Source organism: Amblyraja radiata, chromosome 13 (assembly GCF_010909765.2).
Source record: "Amblyraja radiata isolate CabotCenter1 chromosome 13, sAmbRad1.1.pri, whole genome shotgun sequence".
Taxonomy (NCBI): Eukaryota; Metazoa; Chordata; class Chondrichthyes; order Rajiformes; family Rajidae; genus Amblyraja; species Amblyraja radiata.
The window spans coordinates 19,651,831-19,679,730 of record NC_045968.1 but is presented as its reverse complement, the minus strand read 5'-3'; the positions used below and the strand labels follow the sequence as shown (position 1 = coordinate 19,679,730).

Sequence of the window (27,900 nt, the reverse complement as noted above, 5' to 3'; positions counted from 1 at the left end):
TTTCTCTCACTTCAGGTAGCCCCGGCATTCCCTCTCTCTCTATCCCTTCCCCACCTAAGTGGCACTAGCTTCTTATTTTCACCCTACAAACAGTTTACAATGGCCTGTTTCCTTTATCATCATTATTTTTTTGCATATCTTTCATTCATTGTACTTTATCTCTCCACATCACCATCCATATCTCTCATTTCCCTTATCCCTAACCAGTCTGAAGAAGGGACTCGACCCGAAACGTCACCCATTCCCTCTCTCCAGAGATGCTGCCTGTCCCGCTGAGCTACTCCAGCTTTGTGTGTCTATCTTTCAGCATTGTTAGCCCATTTCTCTGGAAATCAGTCTGGTCATTTAGCAGCGGTGCAAATATTCCACTGATGAACAGTGGAGGCAAAGGTGTTGATTTTTAGTGTCTCCACGAATCACAAGAGTGACTTTGAGGAATGTATGTTGGTGGAAAAAGGAAGATAAAGGATATGATTTGCAGCTGTAGAAATCTCAGAACAATTAAAACATTTGGAATAACTTTTCTTATTTTAAAGATGTGTGGAGATTGCACATTGTCCCTGTGACCCCATTGCTTTCCTCCAGGTGTGCTAGCTACCTGCCACATCCCCAGGACGTGCGGGCTTGTAGGTTAATTGGCCTCTGTAAATTGCCCCAAGTGTGTTGGAAATGGATGCAAAAGTATGAATGTGGTGATATAGATCGATGGTCGGCATGGACTTGATGAGCTAAAGGGCCTGTTTCCCGGTTATGTCTTTCCATTAATCAATATCAGTGGGCTTAAAATGGTGGGTTTAATTATTCTGCATCAAAGACCAAAAATGAAATAAAATATCAGCTGTCATGAGTCATAATTTGTTAACGGACACAGGCCAAGGATGCTCAATTTTACTGCCTTTAATCATTGTATGGACTTTACCAGAACAGTTTACAAGGATGGTGGATGTGTTAAGTGATGGAAGACTGTAAACTAAGATATTATTAAAACTTGTTATTAATTTTTATGAGAGCATGATGACATAGATATTTCAAATAAATTGCTTATAAAAATTCAACATTTCTGATGGTATTCATTGCAGCATCGCATCTTCTTAACTAGTTGGAGTCAGCGTTGAAGATTACCGCTTTGCTAAGTCAAAGTCTTAAATTTCCAAGCATCGTGGCATGTGACCCCATGGATAGAACTGATTGAATCGGCTTTTATGGTACCTCAGTAAAATCGGTTTAGTGAATGTATAATCCACAGGTGAAGTTCTGGAAGACTGGAGGATGGCCAATGTTGTACCATTTTTTAAGAAGCAAGCCATGCCAGGGAACTACAGACCAGTGAGGCGGACGTTAGTGGTGGGACGGTTATTGGAGGGGATTCTTGGGGACAAGATCTACCAACTTTTGGATAGGCACTGACTGATTAGGGATAGTCGGGATGGCTTTGAGCATGGGAAATCGTGTCTCTCAAATCTGATCGAGCTTTTTGAAGAGGTCACCAAGACGCTTGATGGTGGTGGAAATGATCTATAGGGACTTTAGTAAGGCCTCTGACAAGATCCCACAAATAGGTTGGTCTGGAAGGTTAGATCAAATGGGATCCATGGCGAGTTAGTCAATTGGATTCAAAATTGATTCAAAGGAAGGATTCAAAAGGTAGTTGTGGAGGGTTATTTTTCTGATTGGAGGCTGGTGACCAGTGGAGTGCTGCAGGGATAGATGTTGGGAGGGTTGCATTTTGTTATATACATTAACCATCTGGATGACATTGTAGTGAACAATGTTGGTAAATTTGCATTTTGATATGTAAAACTAGGGCAGGGCACAGTAAATGGCAAAGCCCTGGAGAACAGCAATATTTGGGAGTAAATGTGCATGGTTCCATATAAGTGGCGAATCAGTGTGGTGGAGAAGGTATTGGTACGCTTGCCTCCATTGGGAAAGGTACAGAGTGCAAAAATGTACAATTCATCCACTTACACATAAAGTATTGTGTGCAGTTCTGGCCACCCCTAAGCTGTTATTAAGTTGAAAAGATTACAAAAGAAATTCACCAGGATATTACCTGGGCTTGTGGGTTTGAGTCGTTGGGAGAGGCTGGATAGGCTGGGTTTTTTCTTCAGACCATTGGAGACTGGGAGGTGACCTTATTGAGGTGTGGAAGATTATGAAGGATATGAATAAGGTGACGCTCACAGTCTTTATCCCAGGATAGAGGATTCAAAAACTAATGGCATAGTCTTAAAGCGAAAGAAGAGATATTAAAGAGGTACCTCAAGGGCAACTTGTTCACACAGAGGATAGTCCGTATCTGGGATGAGCTGCCAGAGGAAGCTGCAGAAGCTACAGGGCAGCACGGTGGTACAGCGGTAGAGCGCCAGAGATCCAGGTTCGATCCCGACTACGAATGCTGGGTGTACGGAGTTTGTACGTTCTCCCTGTGACTGCGTGGGTTTTCTCCGAGATCTTCGGTTTCCTCCCACACTCCAAAGACTTACTGTCCCACACTCCAAAGACGCACAGCACCTCATATTCCGTCTGGGGACCTTGCGTCCGGATGGCATTAACATTGAATTCTCCCAATTTTGCTAGCCCTTGCTGTCTCCTCCCCTTCCTTAACCCTCCAGCTGTCTCCTCCCATCCTCCCATCCGCCCGCCCTCGGGCTCCTCCTCCTCCTCCCCTTTTCCTTCCTTCTCCCCCCCACCCCCCCATCAGTCTGAAGAAGGGTTTCGGCCCGAAACGTCGCCTATTTCCTTCGCTCCATAGATGCTGCTGCACCCGCTGAGTTTCTCCAGCAATTTTGTGTACCTCCAAAGACGTACAGGTTTGCAGGTTAATTGAGTATGTATAAGTGTAAATTGTCCCGAGTGTGTGTAGGATAGTGTTAGTGCGCAGGAATTGGTGGTTGGTGCGGGCTTGGTGGGCCGAAGGGCCTGTTTCCGCGCAGTATCTCTAAACTAAACGTGGATGCAATGATGACTTTTATAAGAAATCTGGAAAGATAAATGGATAGAAGGAGTTTAGAGGGATACGGGTCAAATGCAGACAAATGGGACTAGCTTCAGGTGTTAACTTGGTCGGTACGGACAAGGTGGGCAGAAAAGTCTGTTTCCATGCTGTACAGATCTATGATTCTGGTAATTTTCTGTATCAATAGATGGACAGTAGATGACTTGTGCAATGAAGCACTACAGCAAGAGCTGGCCTCAAATATTCTATTTTAAACTTTCTAAGGAATAATAAGTAATTGATCTTAAACTGACCACAGGATGTGGTAGGAGTGCTGCCAAACAGTAATGCCTAACAACAAACTAAATGCTTCCATTTGAGTCTTGACCACAGCTTGAAACGAAGTATTTAACTGCAAATAAGTGTTCTTGAACTATTACAATGTAGTTATGTACTGTGGCCTATGGGGAAAAGAATCACATGAAGCTCACTTGATTAATGGAAAATGTACTTTAACTAGTTTGAGCATTTGCTGAGAAATAATTATGTAAATTAGGAAAGGAAATACTCTGTTAAGTAGGTCTTTGTCAGTTAAGTTCGGCCTTTGAATTAATATTCAAACATAACAACGCAACCTATTCTTAAACTTGTGGAAACAGACCTTCCTCCACATTTGAAGATTTACCTGCTGCAGGAACTTCCTGTCCTTAATTGCATCGTCATCCAATGAAGAATGAAGAAGAGTGATGATACTTATTTCTGAGTGGTGTTCATTTACATGCTTCAGTAGCATCACCCATCCGAACAACAGAACCTTTCAACTTTGTACAATTTTACTATAATCTGAGACAATGATCTATCTGTTGAGCACTGTCAAAATAGACATCAAAATTGACATAAATGAATAGTTTTGATTTTAAAGGAAGCTATAAAAATGGTACATATTGATGTAAAAAAAAAACGTTATTACCACAGGTACTTTGAATCTCATTTTTCATTAAAAATAGCATTCTAATTTAGCTGTCAACATCCATTTCTGGCAGTGGCCAAGAATTAAAACGGAATGAAATCCATGAATGGTGAAGTGGACTAACTTCACTAACTTCATTGATCATTATTTGCATCTGTAGTATATTTTATATGCAATCTTAATTAAAAATCTCTTACATGAAAATGAATTAACTGGGCTGCAATTTATTTCCCATTATTTTCTAAATTTAAAGCCATAGCTTTCCCCTCCAGTTATATCCATTGGTTGCAGTTCCAATGAACTGTGAATATCTAGAGTGTACCAGTTGTATCCTGTTCTTGCCAGGGACGTGCGGTCAGGGGAGGCAGAGCCTCACCTGTCATACTCCCAATGAAAATAGCTGTTAAGAAAAGTAAAGAAAAATAATAATAAAATAAAATAAATATAAAGATTTTTCCACTGGTCTGTTATAAATGTCATTTCTATATTAATCATTTTTTAGTCAAAATCGCCAAATTTGCACAACTCCGCTGCAAATACAGGGAGAGATGAGAGGTGAGGCAGCGACGAGCTGAGCCTCCCCTCTGATTGCGCAACCCCTCAGAAACTGCATGGAGCGCGGGCGATAAGCGTGTGCCTGTTACTATCTCTCTGCATGTCACCAATGTAATGTTTGTAAACCCCTTCATTACATGTCCTCACCTTCCATAGTCCAGGTAGCTTATTTCACGTATAAATATATTACATTTAGGCTCGCTGGCCTCGTAATAAAACTGCAATGAAAAAGCACCAGGGGAGGCAGCAATCACATCTGCCTCATGGAGGGGGCGTGTCTTGTACCCAGTGGAGGGAGAGCGAGTGTAAATTACGTAGGTTCAGCACACGTAATTGACGCTACGTCACTCTCCGTCCACGTTAGCCAGCTTCAGCAATGGCGGCGCAGCACTGGATTCCACCGCTGGCGGCGCTGACTTTCCAGTCGCGGGCGGCACTGACTAGTATGTTGATTCGTTGATTTGTAGCAGCCAATTTGGAGGCTCTGGGCCGCTGAGAGCTCCCAATTGGGCCTCGCGCCTAAGGGGGCCTCGCGCTGGAGTAATGTACTCTGGACTCGGGTAGATCTACCCCTGGTGGAGGGGGGAGAGAGGGGTGGAGAGAGAGTAGAGAGGTGGAGGGGGAAGCAAGGGGTAGACGGGGAGGAGGATGTGAGGGGGAATGGAGAAGGGGCAGAGGGGGAGGTGGGTCGTTCCCTTACGGTCCCGGGGCAACGCTCCCGCCCCTCCAGTCCGCGTGCTTCACGCACACAGCCTCGGCTCCACCCCTCTCCACGGCGACACGCGGTGATCAATACAGGGAGGGCCGGGCAACTGATACTAGCCAGTGCCTCCCCAGCCATTGACCTCACCACACATCACTGGTTCTTGCCCAAGTTCAAGTTTTGGTTCGAGACCCTTCTTAAGACTGAAGAAGGGTCTCGACCCGAAAAGTCACCTATCCCTTTTCCCCAGAGATGCTGCATGAGCCGCTGAGTTACTCCAGCTATTTGTGTCTATCTTCAGTTTAAACCAGCATCTGCCGTTCTTTCCTACACATCCAGACGCATTACTACACCTTCCAACAGAATTCACTCCTACAAAATAAGAGACTTAACTGACTGACGCTGTAGTAGGCCTGAGATGTGATAACTTGTATTATTTTGATGACAGCCACTGATTCCCCACGGATCAGCAATAAAACCTAAGTATTTGTAAGGTTTTGTTTGCCTCAGTTGTAAACAAAGAATTATGCTTAGGCACTTGAGAATCTTGGCACTGGTTTTCCCAATGGGTTATGTATGATTAAGAAGTACATAATTACTAAATGCTTTGCAATATTTGTTGATATAGTCTATCATATTTGTAATTAAATCCCATGAAGATCAAAATTTATTGAAATTTACATGACAGAAGGAGCCCACTTGGCCCATCGTTTTTAAGTTGGGAGAAAATATTATTTGGGCTAATGCCACTTGATAGTCTTGGTTTGCATGCTATAGAACTTCAATTATACTTCCAGGTACATTTTCATAAGGTCATAAGGAATAGGAGTAGAATTATGCCAATCAGCCCATCACGTCAACTCTGCCATTCAACACATTCCATATTCATTTTGGCCTTCCATACAATCATCTTTAAAATGATGAGAGGGATAGACAGAGTTGATGTGATCAAGCTTTTCCCTTTGAGAATAGGGAAGATTCAAACAAGAGGACATGACTTCAGAATTAAGGGACAGAAGTTTAGGGGTAACATGAGGGGGAACTTCTTTACTCAGAGAGTGGTAGCGGTGTGGAATGAGCTTCCAGTGGAAGTGGTGGCGGCAGGTTCGTTGGTATCATTTAAAAATAAATTGGATAGGCATATGGATGAGAAGGGAATGGAGGGTTATGGTATGAGTGCAGGCAGGTGGGACTAAGGGAAAAAAGTTGTTCGGCACGGACTTGTAGGGCCGAGATGGCCTGTTTCCGTGCTTTAATTGTTATATGGTTATATGGTTATATCTATCTCTCCCTCCTAACTCCATTCTCCAACCTTCTCCCCATAACCTCTGACTCCTGAACTAATCAAGAAATGTTAAAGAAAATTTGAGGAGCTTTTTAATTCCTGGATAATGAGATAATGAGCTTCAGACCCCAGTCATTCACTGATACTAAAAATAGCCCCGAAAGATGAAATTTAGACTGCAGGAATATATACTCCTCCTGGTCAATTGGTCAGGAGGAGAAAAGTGGGAATTTCATCCATTGATTCTGGATATGATTAATTTGGAGTGATTCAACAAGACAAAATAATAGGCATGCAATCCACCTGCACACCTAGATCAATTCCAGTCCTACTCTTCCTTATCCTTCATTTATATATCCATGCAACTTCTGAGTGACTTTCTTAGTTTTGCCTCCCAATAATTTTTAATGCTCCCTTTTTGCCTTTTTAATTTATTTTATTAACTTACTTCTACACATTCCATATTCATTTCGGCCTTCCATACAATTGAGTTCCTAGTATCTGTTCTAGGTTTCCTATTTCTGTCCTCGACATTCAGGATGGTTATTTATGAGTCGCTCTTTATTTTTCACGAAAACATATTTGATCATAATCCTTGCTGTCTTCTTCAATTCGTGCCTCTTTGCTGTCACTGTATTTATAGGTAGTTACTTTCTATTTACATTTGCTATTATAAATCTACAGCATATTTGTTTTGTGCATATATAACCAAAACATATTCCTAATATTTCTAGTTCCTCATTGACTATTGCTATCATTATGTCAAACTTAACTGAATTATGATTGCTCCAACAATAATAAATAACCACTAATGAAGTATAATTAATGTAGAAAACTTTCTATGTATTTATTTAATGCAAAACATAATGTTTAATCTTGATGCCTCCCAATTGAGTTGTGGCACAGTGGCGTAGTAGTAGAGCTACTGGCTTTTACAGTACCAGAGATCATGGTTCGATCCTGACTATGGGTGTGTCCGTACGGAGTTTATCGGTTTTCCCCGTGATCACATGGGTTTTCTCCAGGTGCTCCGATTTCCTCCGCACACTCCAAAGACATACAGGTTTATAGGTTAATCGGCTTTGGAAAAAATTGTATATTGTTCCTAGTGTGTAGGACCATGCTCGCTGGTTAGAGTGGACTAATTGGTCCAAAAGGCCTGTTTCCACGCTGTTTCCCTAAAGTCTAAAATCTAATTAATTACTCTACATTGTAACAGCTTTATAAAACCCCACATGTAACACTTGCATTCTCTCTCTCTCCGTCCCTCCCCCACCCTAGTCGCTCTGCTAGTTTCACTGTTCATGTCCCTCCATATCACCAATTTCACTGCCAACAATGAGCCTTTGTGTGTTCCACCTCTCCTTGGTCATCGGTACTGGCTCTGATTTGTTCTGGACCTTTTCATACCTCTAGTTTCCCTCTCCCCTGACTCAGTGTGAAAAAGATGTCTCAATGAAGACATCCTTGCTTTTCCTTCCGATTCTAATGTTCATTGAAAATGAATCAAGTAATGCATGCTAAAATGGCACATGGAGATTCAATTTCTGGGTAAAAATCTGTCAATTTAAACCTTGGGTAAACAGCTATCTTAAAATACTGAGCGATAGGCATGAATTGTATACTATTAGCAAGTCAATTACATTTTAAGAGCATGCTTGTTGTCGAAAGTAATTTGACTTCTTCCTCTTTTTAGTTCATGCTATCTCTGGTGATTAAAATCCAGTATAATGTTAAATGGCTTAATGAAACACAAGTCTATTTGCCTCGGTAATTTAGAACATTGCCATAACAACTATAATGGATCTCAGTGAGGTACTTTTCTAACAATATGTGCTTCCAAATATATTAAAATTGGAACAGCTTTTACTAAGTGATATTTAGGGGTCTTCAGATTAAATGCAGCATGACCTATTTTACGGGATACTGACTTAATTACTAATATTAGGATATACTATCAAATATTAACACGAGGCATGATTCATAATTTGCGTGTTTGTTTCTACTAATACAATGATAATACCTTGTAGAAACAAAGAACTTTAGATGCTGATTTATACTTAAGTTAGACAAAAAGTGTTGGAGAAACTTAGTGTGTCAGGCAGCATCTCTGGAGGAAAAGGATGGGTGACATTTCGGGTCTGGACCCTTCCTGTACAGGGTGGGGCGCAAAGTCTCCAGAGGTTTCCGTTCAGGTTTCCTAAGTGGGACAGGGGCATTACAGCGCCAGAGACCCAGGTTTGATCCTGACCAGGGGTGCTTGTCTGTAAGGAGTTGGTGCTTTCTCCCCATGACCACATGGGTTTTCTTCGGGTGCTCCGGTTTCCTCCCACACTCCAAAGGCATACAGGTTTGTAGGTTAATTGGCTTGATAAAATTGGAAATGGCCCCTACTGTGCGTGTGCTTATGTGTGTATGTGTGTGTAGGATAGAGTTAGTGTGCGGGGATTGCTGGTCAGCGCAGACACGGTGGGCCGAAAGGCCTGCTTCCGCGCTGTATCTCTAAACGACACTAAACTAAACTAAACAAGTGACTTTTAAGTTGTAACAATGGATAAATGAATGAATAAGAATATTGGCCAAGTATGTACACATACTAAGGAATTTGCCTTGGTGCTCCGCTTGCAAGTAACAACACGACATACAGTAACAATTAAAAATGACATAAAACGTTAAACATTAATAATAAAACATTATAGTTTAAACATGTGAATGAAATAAAATGCCAGACCAAAAGAAGGCTAAAGACTTTTGGTTATTGAGCAGAGCTACTGCTCGTGGGAAAAAGCTGTTTTTTATGTCTGGCTGTGGCGGCTTTGACAGTCCGGAGTCGCCTCCTAGGGAAGTGCTTCAAAGAGTTTGTGGCCAGGGTGAGAGGGGTCAGAGTTGATCTTACCCGCTCGCTTCCTGGCCCTTGTATTGTACAGTTCGTCAATGGGGGGAAGGTTGCAGCCAACAACCTTCTCAGCTGATCGGACGATTCACTGCAGTCTCCGGATGTCGTGCTTGGTCGCTGTCAAACCATGCCATGATGCAGAAGGTGAGGACAGACTGTACGATGGCCGTATAGAATTGGACCATCATTGCCTGTGGCAGACTACCAATTTGTTGTGCTAATACATATCTGATGGTGTGTTAGCACAACAAATAACAGGAAAGTCAGAAGTTTAGTCAATGAATTTAACCAGCGGCAGCATGTAAGATATGCAACAACTGACTACTAGGGCAGAAAGTCAGCCAGGCATTGAGCTGGGGTATGAAATTGGTGATAAGCCTCATCGTCCAATTTCCTCACAGTTTCTATACCTGGCTACTCAGTTTCTCTGTATGCAGAGAGAGACAAAAAGTATTCAGCTTTACAATGATATCCACAAGCATGTCAATAGTCGTATTCCAGACGCACACAAGAATGGACATGTGCCAGCTCCTCTGGGCACAGTACTCCACTATGATCCCGTGCTCTATTAGATGAGCAAAGAAACTGACATTGAAAACACCTTGGGTAACAGTACATGGCCATATTCTGAAACATCTCCCATTCCTTCTCTCCAGAGATGCTGCCTTTCCCGCTGAGTTACTCCAGCATTTTGTGTCTATCTTCAGTTTAAACCAGCATTTGCGGTTCCTTCCTACACATTATGTGTTGTTTTGTTGTATTTAGACAACTGGTCACTGCATTTCCTGCAGTAGCACAAGGTCACATTGGATATTGAATACATTCTGTTGGAGTTAATTGCCATGTTGCTGGCCAGAGCAAGATTTTACACCAAGATTGGCCTCTTTAATATACATATATTTTTTAATGACCCTTGTTTCCTGTAATTTTGTTATGAGCCTTTTCATTATTCCATACAAAAGCTCCGATTAAGACTCATAGATCCTGTTGTTGAAATTGTTTGAATGTCAGGAGTCAGGAGTGTTTTATAGTCAAACAGAACAATTAAATTCTTATGCAGCAGCATAATAACCATATAACCATATAACCATATAACCATATAACCATATAACAATTACAGCACGGAAACAGGCCATCTCGGCCCTACAAGTCCGTGCCGAACAACTTTTTTCCCTTAGTCCCACCCGCCTGCACTCATACCATAACCCTCCATTCCCTTCTCATCCATATGCCTATCCAATTTATTTTTAAATGATACCAACGAACCTGCCGCCACCACTTCCACTGGAAGCTCATTCCACACCGCTACCACTCTCTGAGTAAAGAAGTTCCCCCTCATGTTACCCCTAAACTTCTGTCCCTTAATTCTGAAGTCATGTCCTCTTGTTTGAATCTTCCCTATTCTCAAAGGGAAAAGCTTGATCACGTCAACTCTGTCTATCCCTCTCATCATTTTAAAGACCTCTATCAAGTCCCCCCTTAACCTTCTGCGCTCCAGAGAATAAAGACCTAACTTATTCAACCTATCTCTGTAATTTAGTTGTTGAAACCCAGGCAACATTCTAGTAAATCTCCTCTGTACTCTCTCTATTTTGTTGACATCCTTCCTATAATTGGGCGACCAAAATTGTACACCATACTCCAGAATTGGTCTCACCAATGCCTTGTACAATTTTAACATTACATCCCAGCTTCTATACTCAATGCTCTGATTTATAAAGGCTAGCATACCAAAAGCTTTCTTTACCACCCTATCTATATGAGATTCCACCTTCAAGGAACTATGCACGGTTATTCCCAGATCCGTCTGTTCAACTGTATTCTTCAATTCCCTACCATTTATCATGTACGTCCTATTTTGATTTGTCCTGCCAAGGTGTAACACCTCACATTTATCAGCATTAAACTCCATCTGCCATCTTTCAGCCCATTTTTCCAAATGGCCTAAATCACTCTGTAGACTTTGGAAGTCCTCTTCATTATCCACAACACCCCCTATCTTGGTATCATCTGCATACTTACTAATCCAATTTACCACCCCTTCATCCAGATCATTGATGTACATGACAAACAACAAAGGACCCAACACAGATCCCTGAGGCACCCCACTAGTCACCTGCCTCCAACCCGACAAACAGCCATCCACCATTACCCTCTGGCTTCTCCCATTCAGCCACTGCTAAATCCATCTTGCTATTCCTGCATTTATACCCAACAGTTTAACCTTCTTAACCAACCTTCCATGAGGAACCTTGTCAAAGGCCTTACTAAAGTCCATATAGACAACATCCACTGCTTTACCCTCGTCAATTTCCCTAGTAACCTCTTCAAAAAATTCAAGAAGATTAGTCAAACATGACCTTCCAGGCACAAATCCATGTTGACTGTTCCTAATCAGACCCTGTTTATCCAGATGCTTATATATATTATCTCGAAGTATCTTTTCCATTAATTTGCCCACCACTGAAGTCAAACTAACAGGTCTATAATTGCTAGGTTTACTCTTAGAACCCTTTTTAAACAATGGAACAACATGCGCAGTACGCCAATCCTCGGGGACTATTCCCGTTTCTAATGACATTTGAAATATTTCTGTCATAGCCCCGGCTATTTCTACACTAACTTCCCTCAATGTCCTAGGGAATATCCTGTCAGGACCTGGAGACTTATCCACTTTTATATTTTTCAAAAGTGTCAGTACTTCCTTTACTTTGAAACTCATAGTATCCATAACTACTCTACTCGTATCCCTTACCTCACATAATTCAATATCCTTCTCCTTGGTGAATACCGAAGAAAAGAAATTGTTCAATATCTCCCCCATCTCTTTTGGCTCTGCAGATAGCTGCCCACTCTGTTTCTCCAATGGACCAATTTTATCCCTCGTTATCCTTTTGCTATTAATATAGCTGTAGAAACCCTTTGGATTTACTTTCACCTTACTTGCCAAAGCAACCTCATATCTTCTTTTAGCTTTTCTAATTTCTTTCTTAAGATTCTTTTTACATTCCTTATACTCCACAAGCACCTCATTTACTTCATGCTGCCTATAATTATTGTAGATCTCCCTCTTTTTCCAAACAAGATGTCCAATTTCCCTTGAAAACCAGGGCTCTTTCCAATTTTTACTGTTTCCTTTCAACCGAACAGGAACATAAAGATTCTGTACTCTTAAAATTTCCCCTTTAAATGTCCACCATTTCTCTTCTACATCTTTCCCATAAAACAAAATGTCCCAGTCCACTCCTTTTAAATCATCTCGCATCTCATCAAAGTTAGCCTTTCTCCATTCAAAAATCTCAACCCTAGGTCCAGTTCTGACCTTCTCCATAATTATATTGAAACTAATGGTATTGTGATCACTGGACCCGAAGTGCTCCCCAACGCATACCTCCGCCACCTGTCCCGTCTCATTTCCTAACAGGAGGTCCAGCACTGCCCCTCCTCTAGTAGGTACCTCTATGTATTGCTGCAAAAAACTATCCTGTGCACATTTTACAAACTCCAAACCATCCAGCCCATTTACAGAATGTGTTTCCCAGTCTATGTGTGGAAAGTTGAAATCTCCCACAATCATTACCTTGTGCTTACTACTAATATCTGCTATCTCCTTACATATTTGCTCTTCCAATTCTCGTTCCCCATTTGGCGGTCTAATATACACCCCTATAAGTGTTGCTACACCTTTCCCACTTCTCAGTTCCACCCAAATAGCCTCCCTAGATGAGCCCTCCAATCTATCCTGCCAAAGCACTGCTGCAATATCTTCCCTGACTAGCAATGCAACACCTCCACCTCTTGCCCCTCCAATTCTATCACACCTGAAGCAATGAAATCCTGGAATATTTAGTTTGTAATAGATATGTAAAACATAGTACTCTGTAAACCTATCATAAACAACAAAAATAGTTCAGTGTATATATATTTTAAAAAACAGACAAATAAATAAATAATAATTGAGCAAGGTCAAACATAATGCCCCCAAGTCTATATAGTTTGGAGCTTATTTGGTGGTTGCAGTGTTTAATAGCCTGATGCTTGGAGGGAAGAAGCTGCTCCTGAACCTGATCTGGACCTATACCTCCTTCCGGGTGACAAGAGTGAAATGAGAGTGTGGCCAGGGTGGTGTGGGTCTCTAATGATGTTGGCTGCTTTTTTTGAGGCAGCGACTCTTGTAGATCCATTCAATGGTGTGGAGGTCAATATCTATGATGAACTTGTCTTTTGTGTTTGACTTAACTGGAGATTTTTCTTCCTAAAAGGTTGCTGAAGGGGCACAGTCCCTATTACTATGGAAGGATTCCTGCAGAGCAGCTCGACCCTCCAACTCAATATGGAATAAGTTACAAGCTACAATTCTTTGGATCATTTCAATGCAAGCCTCAACATTGGACTTCAGTGTTTGACAAAGACAGGGGAGGTAACTAAAAATGTTTGTGTATCGCTTTGTCTTAGAAATTCACTTGTGACACTTTCATCTTTACTAAGATACAACTGTTTAGGTTGTCTTGCAGTGATCCAGAATGCACCTGAAACTGATCTTAGGCCCATATGATATGCACATTGGAGTTAAACATTTTGCTTGATGCCCTTTCAAAGTTCTGTACATCGTTGGCCAATTTTCTCAGACATAGAGTAGCTAAACCACTGGTCTTTAGGCATTATCATTGAAAGAATATATAATTTTTTATTTTATTTTCCTTACCAGTTTAGAAGAATGAGGGGGGACCTCATTGAAACATACCGAATAGTGAAAGGCTTGGATAGGGTGGATGTGGAGAGGATGTTTCCACTAGTGGGAGAGTCTAGGACTAGATGTCATAGCCTCAGAATTAATGGACGTTCTTTTAGGAAGGAGATAAGGAGAAATGTATTTAGACAGAGGGTGGTGAATCTGTGGAATTCTTTGCCACAGAAGGCTGTGGAGGCCAAGTCAATGAATATTTTTAAGGCAGAGATAGATTCTTGATTAGTACAGGTGTCCAAGGTTATGGGGAGAAAGCAGGAGAATGGGGTTAGGAGGAAGAGATAAATGAGCCATGATTAAATGGCAGACTTGATGGACTGAATGGCCTAATTCTACCCTTATTCCTTTGACCGGCTTGTACTCGCTAGAATTTAGAAGATTGAGGGGGGATCTTATAGAAACTTACAAAATTCTTAAGGGGTTGGACAGGCTAGATGCAGGAAGATTGTTCCCGATGTTGGGGAAGTCCAGAACAAGGGGGTCACAGTTTAAGGATAAGAGGGGAATCTTTTAGGACCGAGATGAGAAAAACATTTTTCACACAGAGAGTGGTGAATCTCTGGAATTCTCTGCCACAAAAGGTAGTTGAGGCCAGTTCATTGGCTATATTTAAGAGGGAGTTAGATATGTCCCTTGTCGCTAAAAGGATCAGGGGGTATGGAGAGAAGGCAGGTACAGGATACTGAGTTGGATGATCAGCCATGATCATATTGAATGGCGGTGCAGGCTCGAAGGGCCGAATGGCCTACTCCTGTACCTATTTTTCTATGTTTCTATGTTTATGACCTTATGACCAGAACGTGGAGCCACAAGAGATTGAAATGTTTATCTAATTGCATGTAATTCCTTTCCCAATCTTTACATCACATTTGTATCAACACTATCATGCCATGAATCTATAAATCATAATCTATTAATGCTAAGGACAATTCATGTGCTCTAAATTTGGTTTATAATTTCTCATAGCCAATGATAAAAATATCTAATAATTATAACATTCTATTTTGATTGACTGAACATTTACATGCACATACTATTGGAATGCGCTTTTGATAGATTTATTCTGGATTTATATTGAAAAAGCAATGTATCTTTGGTATCTATATTATTTAAGCTTACAATCCTTCTCCCTTGAAAATAAAAATAATATTTTTGGTTGAAGTGTTAAATAAGGTGGAGGATAAAATGGAGCTGCAGACTAGAAAGTTTTTTAAATAGTGTGAGTTCCCATAGGAGGCCAAGAGTATGGATCTCATTATGTTAATCTGCAGATAAACATCATGAGATCCATACTCAACCTTCTGGCACATGGTGATAGATGGCATTGAGTATGAATCTCATGATGTGGTGAGAATGATTCTTTGAATGTCATGGAAGTGCCTGCAATGATATTGCTAATGCTACTGAGGTATAACAGCCACTGTGCTGCTAGTCCTACTATTGTGATGATACTTGATTGCTTCAGCCTTCTGTCATTGCATTTAAAACCACTGCATTTATTTTGCTTTCATTTTATCATGTGAAAATAAAGAGAGAGATGACTAAGGTCTATATCGAAGATATGTTTAAATTATTTTGATGTGGTAAATGTTATTATATCCTATAATTAAAATTTAAAAATGCTTGGCATAATTGACAAAGAAAATGCAACCCTTTTAAAATCAATGTTCAAATGAACAAGTAAAATGGAGGTGGATCATAGCTGAAAAAAATGTAATCTTGTTTCTAGTCAACGCCTTTTGGCAACCTTGGCTTTGTATTATTTATTTTGGAATATGCCCTATCAACACTTCTTTTGTTACAATTTCAAAAAGCAATTTCTTTCTTTCCTTGTTTGAAAATGGTTTACTGAAAGCCAAATAAAAAATGTGAAGTTTTAACACATTATTTTGTAAGATTCACAATAATGTCAGTTTTACATCTGGTTTTGCAGAATAATTTATAGCTAAACTTTCAGATTTATAATAAAATAAAAACATTTGACACATTCAGCAGGTCACTCAGCACTGGTGAACAGTTAGAAATTGAGTTTATAATTCTAGGTTAATGATCTTTAATAAGATAATTGAAATGCTGCATCAGCCCAAAAACTGTTCTTATCATCACAGATGCTGCATGACTTGTAGAACAAATTTGTTTTTATTCCACCACCTGTAATATTTTAACTATCAAAACATATATTTTCCTTGCATACCAAGCAATACTACTAATACTTCACAGAAAGGGTGGTGGGTATATGGAACGAGCAGCCAAAGGAAGTAGTTGTGGCAGATACTATAACAGCATTTCAAAGACACCTGGTCAAGTGCATGAATAGGAATGGTTAAGAGGGATCTGAGACAAACACGAACAAATGGAACTAGCTCAGATGGGGCATTTTGGTTAGCATGGACATGTTGGACCAAAGGCCTGTTTCCGTGCTGTATCACTCTATGACCAACTTTTTTAAGGGATATGGTGTAAATATTCTCAATTATCTGGTTTCTAGTTATCACTGCTGCATTAGACACTGAAAGCAGAACTGGACAAGAGTCACGTCCAATCGGTGCTACAGGCTACTGAGAAGTATCTGGGTTTATTTTTAAATTGGCTCTAAAAATTTCAATGTAATTAGTTCACTGTCAAAGTCCAGTTTGAAATGATACACGTGTAATAATAGATTTAGTTATCAATAATGAACATTGTTAGCCCTATTGAGCAGTTTCAATTGGATATCACGTTGCATATTAAGTAAGATAACAGTAACTAATAGTCATAGATTATAAATATCTCAAAATTTCAATGGGACTGCAGGCTGCTTATGCATATTTGGACTATAGGTATGATTACTTATCTTGGCAGCAACTGTGTGAAATTCTGAAATCACTTTCCTCCATTCCATAGGATTATCTCCATACAATATTGTTCCTCTCTCCCCATGCCTCTTGAACATTATTCAGCAACTAGTCCTCCATAGACCTCTGGGCCTACAGGCTAACTCTCTGACTAACTCTCTATTCCTGTTAACTTGAGAGTTTAACCTCTCATTTTAGACACCCTAATCAGAGAAAACTTATTCTCCCCTTATTCAGTCTATTAGTAGTGGTTTTGTGTGCATCACATTCCCATCCTGTCCAAAGCCAGAACTATAACATTTCAATAGACACAATGTGCTGTAGTAATTCAGCAGGTCAGGCAGTATCTCTAGAGAAAAATGATGGGTGGCATATCGTGTCAGAACCCTTCTTCAAATTGTAAGTAGAGGGAGGGGAACTGGTGGTAGGAAAAGGCCAGAACAAATCAGGGCCGGCAACAGATGACCAAGGTAGGGTGGAGTCCATAAAGACCCATTGTTGGCTGAGGAAGAGGTACCAAGAAAAGGAGAAGCCCATAAAGGCCCAACATAACACTTCAATGTCACGAAAAGTGTTATAAAAATAACACTTCAACGTTGGGTCAGGTATGAGAATCTGCAGTGGTTAATCAGGTGTCGTAACATGAAAAACTGTCAATATGATTCGGGCAGCCACACTACCTATTGCCACTGAGCAAAAGGTCTCCCATTGAACAAGGATATATTTGACACATTGGTAAGGATTGGTAAGGATCCGTCTTTAATGGGAGAGTTAATTATGGCAGGTTGGGTACTGCTACTGGGTCTTTTAACTTGCCTTCAAAGCATGCGTTCACAAAACATATAAACCTGGTCTTGTAGCCAACTCCCATGCCGGTGTATAAGCATGCTTTCCACGTTAGCAATCAAATGGGGATTGCAAAATGATTAATGTTAGTGTTGCACTCCAAGCAGATTCTGTGCAAGGATATCATGCATTCAGAGCTCCACACAATGTCTCATAATGAGTGGAATTTGGCACCCATTTTCCCGTCAGCAGTCACTGTGTATCTGACACTCTGCTGTTCAAGCAGCATTTAGGTAAAATAGACCAAAGGCTATGGAGCAACAGGGACTTTCTGGCTAATGACCTTGAGACATAACCAAGGAACATGTGTGCAGTGTGTATGCAATTAAAGATCCTCGTAAAACACAACATTTGTGTGCTGGAAAATTAATTCTGCTGTTTCAACAATTCTCGAAAAACATTGCTCTGCAGACTGGGTTTAATAGTTGCGGTAAATAAACAAACTGCTGGAGGAATTCCAGTTTGTTTTCACACAAAATTCCAGCATCTACAGTCCCTTCTGTCTTCATGGTTGTGGTGATAGCTTTCTGGCCACCATGACAAGGTCAAAAGTCCCTACCAATTATGCTGGGCATGCATCGGGAGTCAAAACAAAAGGGTAACTAAGGAGAAGGTAGGACCACGAAAGAGTAAAGGACAACATTTATGCTTGTAGACAGAGGCTGTAGATGAGGCACTAAATGAGTACTTTGCATCTATATTCACCAAGGAGCAGGACATGAAGAATCGTGAGATTTTAGTTTATTGTCTTGTGTATTGAGAAACAGTGAAAAGCTTTTGTTGTGTGCTAACCAGTCAGCGGAAGGACAGTACGTGATTACAATCAAGCCATCCACAGTGTACAGATACATGATATTTATTCCGGAAGGAACTGCGGATGCTGGTTTACACCGGAGATAGGCACAAAACGCTGGAGTAACTCAGCGGGACAGGCAGCATCTCTGGATACCATTCCTTCTATCCAGAGATGCTCCTGTCCTGCTGAGTTACTCCAGCATTATGTATCAATCATGATATGTATTCCTTCAGGGCTTGGCTCCTGGTATTCACCTCAAAGGATATCTGTTGTCACTTCCTTTTTTTCCGGGTGTCAGGAGGATCTTCTGGAATCCGAATGGAAAAGTTCATCTATCTTCCTTTTAACCTCATCCATGAACCTTGGGCCCTGTCATTTCCTGATTCAGTGTCATTGATGAAATAGCTGTCAGCATCGGCTCCAAGCAAAGAACCTCTTACTTGTGAGGAGCAGCTGAGTTTAAACACTGCAGCCCAGCTTTAACTGGTACCATCCACCCAGTACACTGACATCCAGCGAAGTGTCAAACCAATGTATTGCTGCTTGATGCCGAGCCAATACAGTTGGTACTAAGCTGGGAAAGTGAAGGGTGTGAGAGATAGCTAGGAGGTGCTAATGTTAATTCTACTAAGCCAATATTAAATGTCCCAGTTTAGTCCCGACAGTCCCGATTTTCCAACCTACCTCATTGTGGACATTGGACTTTTCTCTGGAACAGTCACACTACAATGTTGGGAGAACATATTCTATACTCCAGCAGTTTTCATTGTGCTCTCCCTGTTGTACTTGTGTGACTTGATTGCATTCATGTATCGTATTATCTGATTTGATTAGAGAGCATGCAAACAAAATGCTTTTCACTATATCTCGGTTCACATGGCAATAATAAACCAATACCAATACCAAATGTTTTCAACCTTGTCGTCTCATGATTAAATGAACTCGAGAGAGAGAGAAAAGCACTGCCAAGGATATAGGATAACACAAGAGATGTACTATGGGCTGCACGGTGGCACAGCGGTAGAGTTGCTGCCTTACAGCGCCAGAGTTCTGGGTTCGATCCTGACTATGGGTGCTGTCTGTACAGAGTTTTTATGTTGTCCACCACATGGGCTTTCTCCGGGTGCTCCAGTTTCCTCCCACACGCCAAAGACGTACAGGTTTGTAGGTTAATTTACTTCGGTAAAATTGTAAATTGTCCCTAGTGTGGAGGATAGTGTTAGTGCACGGGGATTGCTATTCGGTGCGAGCTTGGTGAGCCGAAGGGCCTGTTTCCTTGCTGTATCTCTAAACTAAACTAAACTAAAAGAGATGTTTTGGCTACACCCACTTTATCAGCAGGTTTAGGCATAGCTTGTTGGCACTGAATGGAAAGCAGCAGCTTCACCACGTTGTGTGCTACGCCACATGTAAAACTACCCACAACTTCTATTAGGATTGGCACTGAGAGTCAAGAGGAGGGCCAGTTTCTTACTGCTCTGTGCAGGAGTGTGAAGAAGACGTCGGCAGTTACAGTCATTTGTGTACATAATGTGTTCAGCGGGATAATGGTTCAGCAGGATCAGTACCCAGCTGTTTGTTCCTCACTGAACCACAGCAGAATACAGCACTGCAAATCCACTGCACAGCTGTGCTCTACAAATGTTAGGTAGACAAAAGTACTGGAGAAACTCAGCGAGTGGGGCAGCAGCATCTATGGAGCGAACGAAATAGGCAATGTTTCGGGCCAAAACCCTTCTTCAGACCCGAAACGTTGCCTATTTCCTTCGCTCCATAGATGCTGCCGCACCCGCTGAGTTTCTCCAGCACTTGTTACCTTCGATTTTCCCGCATCTGCAGTTCCTTCTTAAATACTTTACAAATGTTAAGTAGGTGTTCAGCCTTGCTATGCTGTCTCAATTCCATGCTTCAAAGCAGCTCTTGTGCCATCAACTGGGAGTGACAAGGTAGCCACTAGGCATCAATGAGTCTAAAGGTTCTTTGGAACTGGTACAACGACCAATTATGCATTGCTACTCTGCAGCTAACTTGTCCTGGTCACTTTCTCAAACTCCTTCTGTTTCTAGGATGGCCCAGCTATGACGTCACATTGGGATCAACAACCCAAGAAGTGGCAACTCTGGCTATTCCCCTGTTGCTAGAGGTTCTTTCCATAAGATTATTAAAAGGAACAACTTTTTCATCCAGAGAGTTGGGAATCTGTGGAATTCTCTGCCACAGAAGGCAGTCGAGGCCAATTCAATGGATGTTTTCAAGAGAGAGTTAGATGTAGCTCTTAGGGCTAACAGAATCAAGGTTGAACAAGTTAGGGCTTTATTCTTTGGAGCTCAGAAGGTTAAGGGGGGACTTGATAGAGGTCTTTAAAATGATGAGAGGGATAGACAGAGTTGACGTGGATAAGCTTTTCCCACTGAGAGTAGGGAAGATTCAAACAAGGGGACATGACTTGAGAATTAAGGGGCAGAAGTTTAGGGGTAACATGAGGGGGAACTTCTTTACTCAGAGAGTGGTGGCTGTGTGGAATGAGCTTCCAGTGGAGGTGGTGGAGGCAGGTTCGTTTTTATCATTTAAAAATAAATTGGATAGTTATATGGACGGGAAAGGAATGGAGGGTTATGGTCTGAGCGCAGGTATATGGGACTAGGGGAGAATACGTGTTCGGCACGGACTAGAAGGGTCGAGATGGCCTGTTTCCGTGCTGTAATTGTTATATGGTTATATGGTTATATGGGGAGAAAGCAGGAACAGGGTACTGATTTTGGATGATCAGCCATGATCCTATTAAATGACCTACTCATAATCATAATAATTGTAATTTATTAGCCAAGTATGTTTTACAACATACTAGGAATTTGATTTGCCATACAGCATACCAAATCTATCAACATATGACAGTGCCGCCATCCCAGGAATTAACCTCGTGAACCTACGCTGCACTCCCTCAATAGCAAGAATGTCCTTCCTCAAGTTTGGAGACCAAAACTGCACACAATACACCAGGTGTGGTCTCACTAGGGCCCTGTACAACTGCAGGAGGACCTCTTTGCTCCTATACTGAACTCCTCTTGTTATGAAGGCCAACATGCCATTCGCTTTCTTCATTGCCTGCTGTACCTGCATGCTTACTTTCAGTGACTGAAGAACAAGAACCCCTAGATCCTGTTGTACTTCCCCTTTTCCCAACTTGACACCATTAGATTCCTCACCATGTTAAAGGCAACCCAGAGAGTGGCTTGCATATTCGTGTCGAATTCCACTCTAAACAGGGCCTGGGCAGTAATGGAAGGCATTGCAAATGTATTTATGTGCAAAACCCCAAGGAACAGAGGTTCTGCAGGTTGTCCTACCATTGGGTGGATGCACAGTCTTTTACCCAGTGTAGGGGAGTCAAAGACAAGAGGTCATATGTTTAAGGTGAGAGGGGCAAGATTTAATAGGAAAGATATGCCCCTGTCCCACTTAGGATACCTGAAAGGAAACCTGTGGAGACTTTGCGCCCCACCCAAGGTTTCCGATTGGTTCCCGGAGGTTCCCGGAGGTTTTTGTCAGTCTCCCTACCTGCTTCCACTACCTGCAACCACCTGCAACCTCCGGGACCCGCACGGAAACCTTGGGTGGGGCGCAAAGTCTCCAGAGGTTTCCGTTCAGGTTTCCTAAGTGGGACAGGGGCATTAGACACAAAGTGCTGGAGTAACTCAGGTAGCATCACAAAAGGATGGGTGTTGTTTTGGGTTGGGATCCTTCTTCAGACATAAGACCTTGAGGAACTTGAGGAGCAACCTCTTCAATCAGAGGATGGTGAGTATATACATCTAGCTGCCAGAGGAGGTAGTTGTGGCAGATACTATAACAGCATTTAAAAGACACTTGGACAGTTACATGGATCGGAAAGGTTTAAAGGGATATGGACCAAAACTTGAACAGGTGGGGCTAGTTTAGATGGGGCATCTTGCTCGGCATGGACGCGTTGGCCCATTGTTTCCATGCTGTATGATTCTATGATTACACTGATACAGTTAAGGGACACACTTCACAGTAATAGCCTGAACCCCAGTATATTTTGAACAAATTCAAGTGAATCTTATAGTAGACCCTCCTCCTTTTGTGAGCAGAGTCTGTTAGGTTGACTGAAGGAGTACGCGAGTAGGCTTTCGAGTCAAAGGTTCCGTGACACCTCAAACAAGATCAGCAGAGTTCTCTTTGGTTCCTTGCAATATTTAGCCTAAATAATCCCAGCAGATTATTAGTTTAAGAAAGAACTGCAGCTGCTGGAAAAATCGAAGGTAGACAAAAATGCTGGAGAAACTCAGCGGCTGAGGCAGCATCTATGGAGTGAAGGAATAGGTCTATTCCTTCGCTCCATAGATGCTGCCTCGCCCGCTGAGTTTCTCCAGCATTTTTGTCTACCTGCAGATTATTATGCCATTATCATTATGTGCCCAGAGAACATTCTGTGAAGAAATTACCCATTGTATTTCCTGTATTACAACAGGGATTATACATCACAAGCCATTAAATACAGTTTCCTGGCAGAGATGGACATTTTGTTCTCTTGTCTTGGTTCCTTTCTTCAGATTCATAATCTTTAATTTCTCAATTGCTGTTATTCACTTTGCGATGCCTTAACTTTTGAAAGATATTATATAACATAAACATCTCTCTTTTTCACCTTCATTTACAACTTATTTAGAAACATAGAAACATAGAAAATAGTGCAGGAGTAGGCCATTCAGCCCTTCGAGCCAGCATCGCCATTCAATATGATTATAGCTGATCATCCAAAATCAGTACCGTTCCGGCTTTTTCCCCATATCTCTTGATTCCCTTAGCCCGAAGAGCTAAATCTAACTCTCTTGAAAACCTTAGTTTAGAGGCACTTATGCTTTCCTGGCCATAGCATCAATGTGGTTTCCTTTGTGGCATAGACGGTTTTGGTTCCTCTCTCAGTTTTGTCTTGCTCGTATTGCCATGGGACTTGTGGATTTCTGTTGGTTCCAGTGACAAGACTTCTGATATCTTCATTTTTTAAGCTTTAGGTCTTATGCTGCATAAACAACGTGCAGATTCATATGTGCAATGTTATATTGCCACTGCATACCCACCAAATATCATCCTAAATGTCAGGAATAAATAGACATTAAATTCCATTCGCGAAAGTGGTTTCTTGTTTGCATATGAATAGACTTTAAAGGTTACTACATTACGTCATATAATATGCATGTGTAGAATCAAAGCACACACTCAAACTCATTCAATCACTCTTCGAACCTTTACCTCACTATACTGAGCTTTAAGCACATCGATGGCAATTACTTACATAAAATGCACATTTCGTCCCTGACCAATCTTGCCCTACAGTACAACCCATGGATGTTTACTCGAAAAGATACTAAATGATCTCAAGATTATATATCATGGATATAGAGTTACTGTATATTTAAACTGGACCAAAATCAATCATTGGTATATAAACCTCCCATACGATAGTTTTATGGGTTTGCTCTTATTTACAGTCATCAGCCTGCATTTTCCGTGTGAGTCAATTCAATCTTTGACACACCAAAATGGAAAAGTAACTAGGTATCCACAATGTTGTATCTCTGCCCATTTTACATCACTCATTGACAGAGAAAGCCAGCATTAGAAGAATCCAAAAGGAGGAAGATTTACAGGATTGTTAATTTGGCGATGGAGGCGGCTTTGTTGCTAATTCATGGGTCTGAAGCATGTAAGGCAATCATTCATAATCACACGGGTGTGAAGTGGACATTCAACACCACAATTATAACTCAGGAATCTCAATATGACTGAAAATTGCCAGTTTCGGAACAGTGTGGAACTTCAACCTTCTTATCAGCCCCATCAGAAATCACCTTTTATCTGTTGCACGAAACAAATCGACAACAGTATCACTTTACAAATGGTTAAAGGAATGTCACCCTTCAGACAAGACTCTGAGGACAGCATTGTTCACTTTTGGAGTATTCATAACAGTCATGAAAGGCAGTTCTAGCAGTGAACAACTTGCTGCTGTGTTGTGTGTCGTTCAATACATTTGCTGCTTGAACAGAGGTTTTCTTTGTTCACTGGGTGAAGCGTGAGATTGAGATTTTTCCACTGCTGGAATAAAGACCAAATTCACGCAGGAAAAAAAAAGAAAGAAAAGAACAAAGACGTTCCTTGACATACTACAGTTTCACTGCCTGGGTTTATCATCTGACAAAGGGTGAATATTTGTTCGTCAAGGACAGGATAGCCTTAACAAAACTACAGTTAAGTTGGTAGTTCAGCTGTTATTGCATCGTATTGTTGTACACAACCAAGCAAAGCTGCTTTTGAAAAAATATATCAGATAACACATAACCAGGCTTTAAATGATGACTCAACCATCAACTTCTATCATGAATGCTGGAGCTGATATCCACAACAATGAGAAAACCTGCACCTAGACCATGATCAATCATTAGACAGATGCCAGAGGGGACAAATAGCCACTCTAATAAAAGCAGCTAGCACTGTAATAGCTTCATAATGCATGTCCTAGAATAGTTAGGTTCCATAAATGACAAATAATATTCAATTTATGCAAGTGATTTACTTGAAAAACCCGTGTTTCCCTTTCATAGGTACTTACCCTGATATCCATAGGGATTAAGTCAGGCCTTAGAAATCTGAAGGTAGACACAAACTGCTGAAGTAACTCAGCGGACAGGCAGCAAATCTGGAGAGAAGGAATGGCTGACGATTCGGGTCGAGCCCCTTCTTTAGAAACCCCAATCTCCAAGAAAACTTCTGATTTCCCTGGAAATACTTTTCTAATTATATATTTTTTCTCTAATTCAAAAATATATCAACATGACTTGGAAAATCTAATTTTATTTTTGGGTTCAGTCCGTGTCCATCTTAAATATTCTTTATAAGGTGGGCTTCTGTGTCAGAGGTGAAGAAGTGATTTCTATTTCTGACAAGGGAACAGAGACTACAATATGAAACTAAAATGTTGACGAACATCTGGTGAGATTCAAGCACCAGGTACGAGTCACCTGGGGCTCATTGGTGGTATTCCAGATGCCCCTGTTTGGGTTTGGACATCTTTCTCCAAGTAGACTCAGTAAGAAGAGAATAGCAACCCAGTTCTAAATACTATGTTGCTATCCAGTGGGTGTAGTCAACTAATACCTATTCTACAGTATATTGGTTTGAGAGGGGGCACAGATGTGAACTATTAATCCTTGGTTGAAACTCACTTAAGAGAATCATTTTTGAACATTATAAACACATATCAATACAACATGAATTCACCTTATCATGTTTCTTCCAGTAATTGTCTGGAACCTCTGCCTTTATTCATTCATAGGTTGGGGGGTAATCAGTGGCAAGACAAACATTTATCACACATGCCAAATTGAGCACGTGTTGGTGACCAGCCATCTTGAACCATTGCAATCCATGTGGTAAATTGATTAATGCAACATGATTGGTAATTTTAGAAATACCGTAAAGATGTAGACATTGATGTATCATCAGCAACGGAATATAATGGACAAAAGGGTCACAGGATCTACAAGAGTGCTATCAGTTCAAAGTGCCACTTCCAATAATTCACTTGCACAATTCTCCAGGCACAATCATTCAGCTCTCTCATGCTCTCATAAACCCCACAAAGCACCATCCATAGAGTCTTCATCACAAACTGAACAGCATATTTCCAAAGTCGATAGCCTCTTATCCTCTGAAGGCGGGTATAGGAGATATAACGGTATAGTTTAGGGAACAGGTTACTTAATCTTTCAAAGGAAATTTTTGTGTGGAAAACGATTAAAAATGCTTCGGAAGGAACTGCAGATGCTGGGTTACACCGACGATAGATACAAAAAGCTGGAGTAACTCAGTGGGGCAGGCTGTACCTCTGGAGAAAAGGAATAGGCGATGTTTCGGATCAAGACCTTTCTTCTCGACCCGAATCGTCACCTATTCTTTTTCTCCAGAGATACTACCTGACCCCCTTCAGCATTTTGTGCCTATCTTCTACTAAAAAAATTAATTGACAAACATAATTAGAACATCACATGTTGGAAATGTGTGTATATAATTGATATTCTTTATACTTGGTCTATTATTTGTAAAGTTTAATTTTCTTTTCCTCAGGGAATTGCAATGGACATTTCACCAAATTAAAAAAAGTTTCAATGAATTATTAAATAGGTGAGGCATTTTGATGTTATCCTTGGGGGTAGAAAGCTTGTATTAAAAATGTGGTTGTGATTTTATTTTAAAACAGTTTTCTTGACTTTCTTTAAATTTCCCTTGAGTCAGATTTAATGTGGAATAATATCAGCAATGAATTCGTTAATCTTTAACAGATGCAGAAGAATTTTGTAGTAACACAGTGGTGCTTTCATAATTAACATAGAAACATAGAAAATAGGTGCAGGAGTAGGCCATTCGGCCCTTCGAGCCTGCACCGCCATTCAATATGATCATGGCTGATCATCCAACTCAGTATCCTGTACCTGCCTTCTCTCCATACCCCCTGATACCTTTAGCCACAAGGGCCACATCTAACTCCCTCTTAAACATAGCCAATGAACTGGCCTCAACTACCTTCTGTGGCAGATAATTCCAGAGATTCACCACTCTCTGTGTGAAAAATGTTTTTCTCATCTCGGTCCTAAAAGATTTCCCTCTTATCCTTAAACTGTGACCCCTTGTTCTGGACTTCCACAACATCGGGAACAATCGTCCTGCATCTAGCCTGTCCAACCCCTTAAGAATTTTGTAAGTTTCTATAAGATCCTCCCTCAATCTTCTAAATTCTAGCGAGTACAAGCCAAGTCTATCCAGTCTTTCTTCATATGAAAGTCCTGACATCCCAGGAATCAGTCTGGTGAACCTTCACTGTACGGCAATGGCAAGAATGTCTTTGCCATTGCCTCTATGGCAAGAATGTCTTTCCTCAGATTAGATTTCCTCAGAACATGATGTAGCATAGTTTAAATTCACTGGTATCTTCATGGCTATAAAATAATTCACCATTGAGAATGAGATTCTATGATATTTGCACTCTGAACACCGTTGTATTAACAATTGGTTCCAAGTCACTGAATAATGGGCTTACAGATGGTGTTGGAAATGAGACCTTGCTGATAAATCCACCGCTTCCGGAAAAAAAATCATTAATCATAAGGGTGGCACGGTGGTTCAGTGGTAGAGTTGCCACTTTACAGCCCTAGAAACCTTGGTATGATCCTGACCACGGGTGCTGTCTGTACGGAGTTTGTATGTTCTCCCCGTGAACTGCGTGGGTTTTCTCCGGGATTTCCGGATTCC

The 27,900-nt window shown here is 41.1% G+C and overlaps 1 protein-coding gene across 2 annotated transcripts in view; it reads left to right on the top strand.

Annotated features, from left to right (window-relative positions):
• The window catches only part of ppp2r3a (protein phosphatase 2 regulatory subunit B''alpha), a 292,844-nt gene that overhangs the window by 8,333 nt on the left and 256,611 nt on the right, over positions 1-27,900 (top strand). For both annotated transcript variants that reach the window (XM_033031387.1, XM_033031386.1), the window contains exon 2: positions 13,610-13,767. The gene's annotated coding sequence lies outside the window, so the exon portion shown is untranslated. The remainder of the gene's footprint in view (positions 1-13,609; positions 13,768-27,900) is intronic.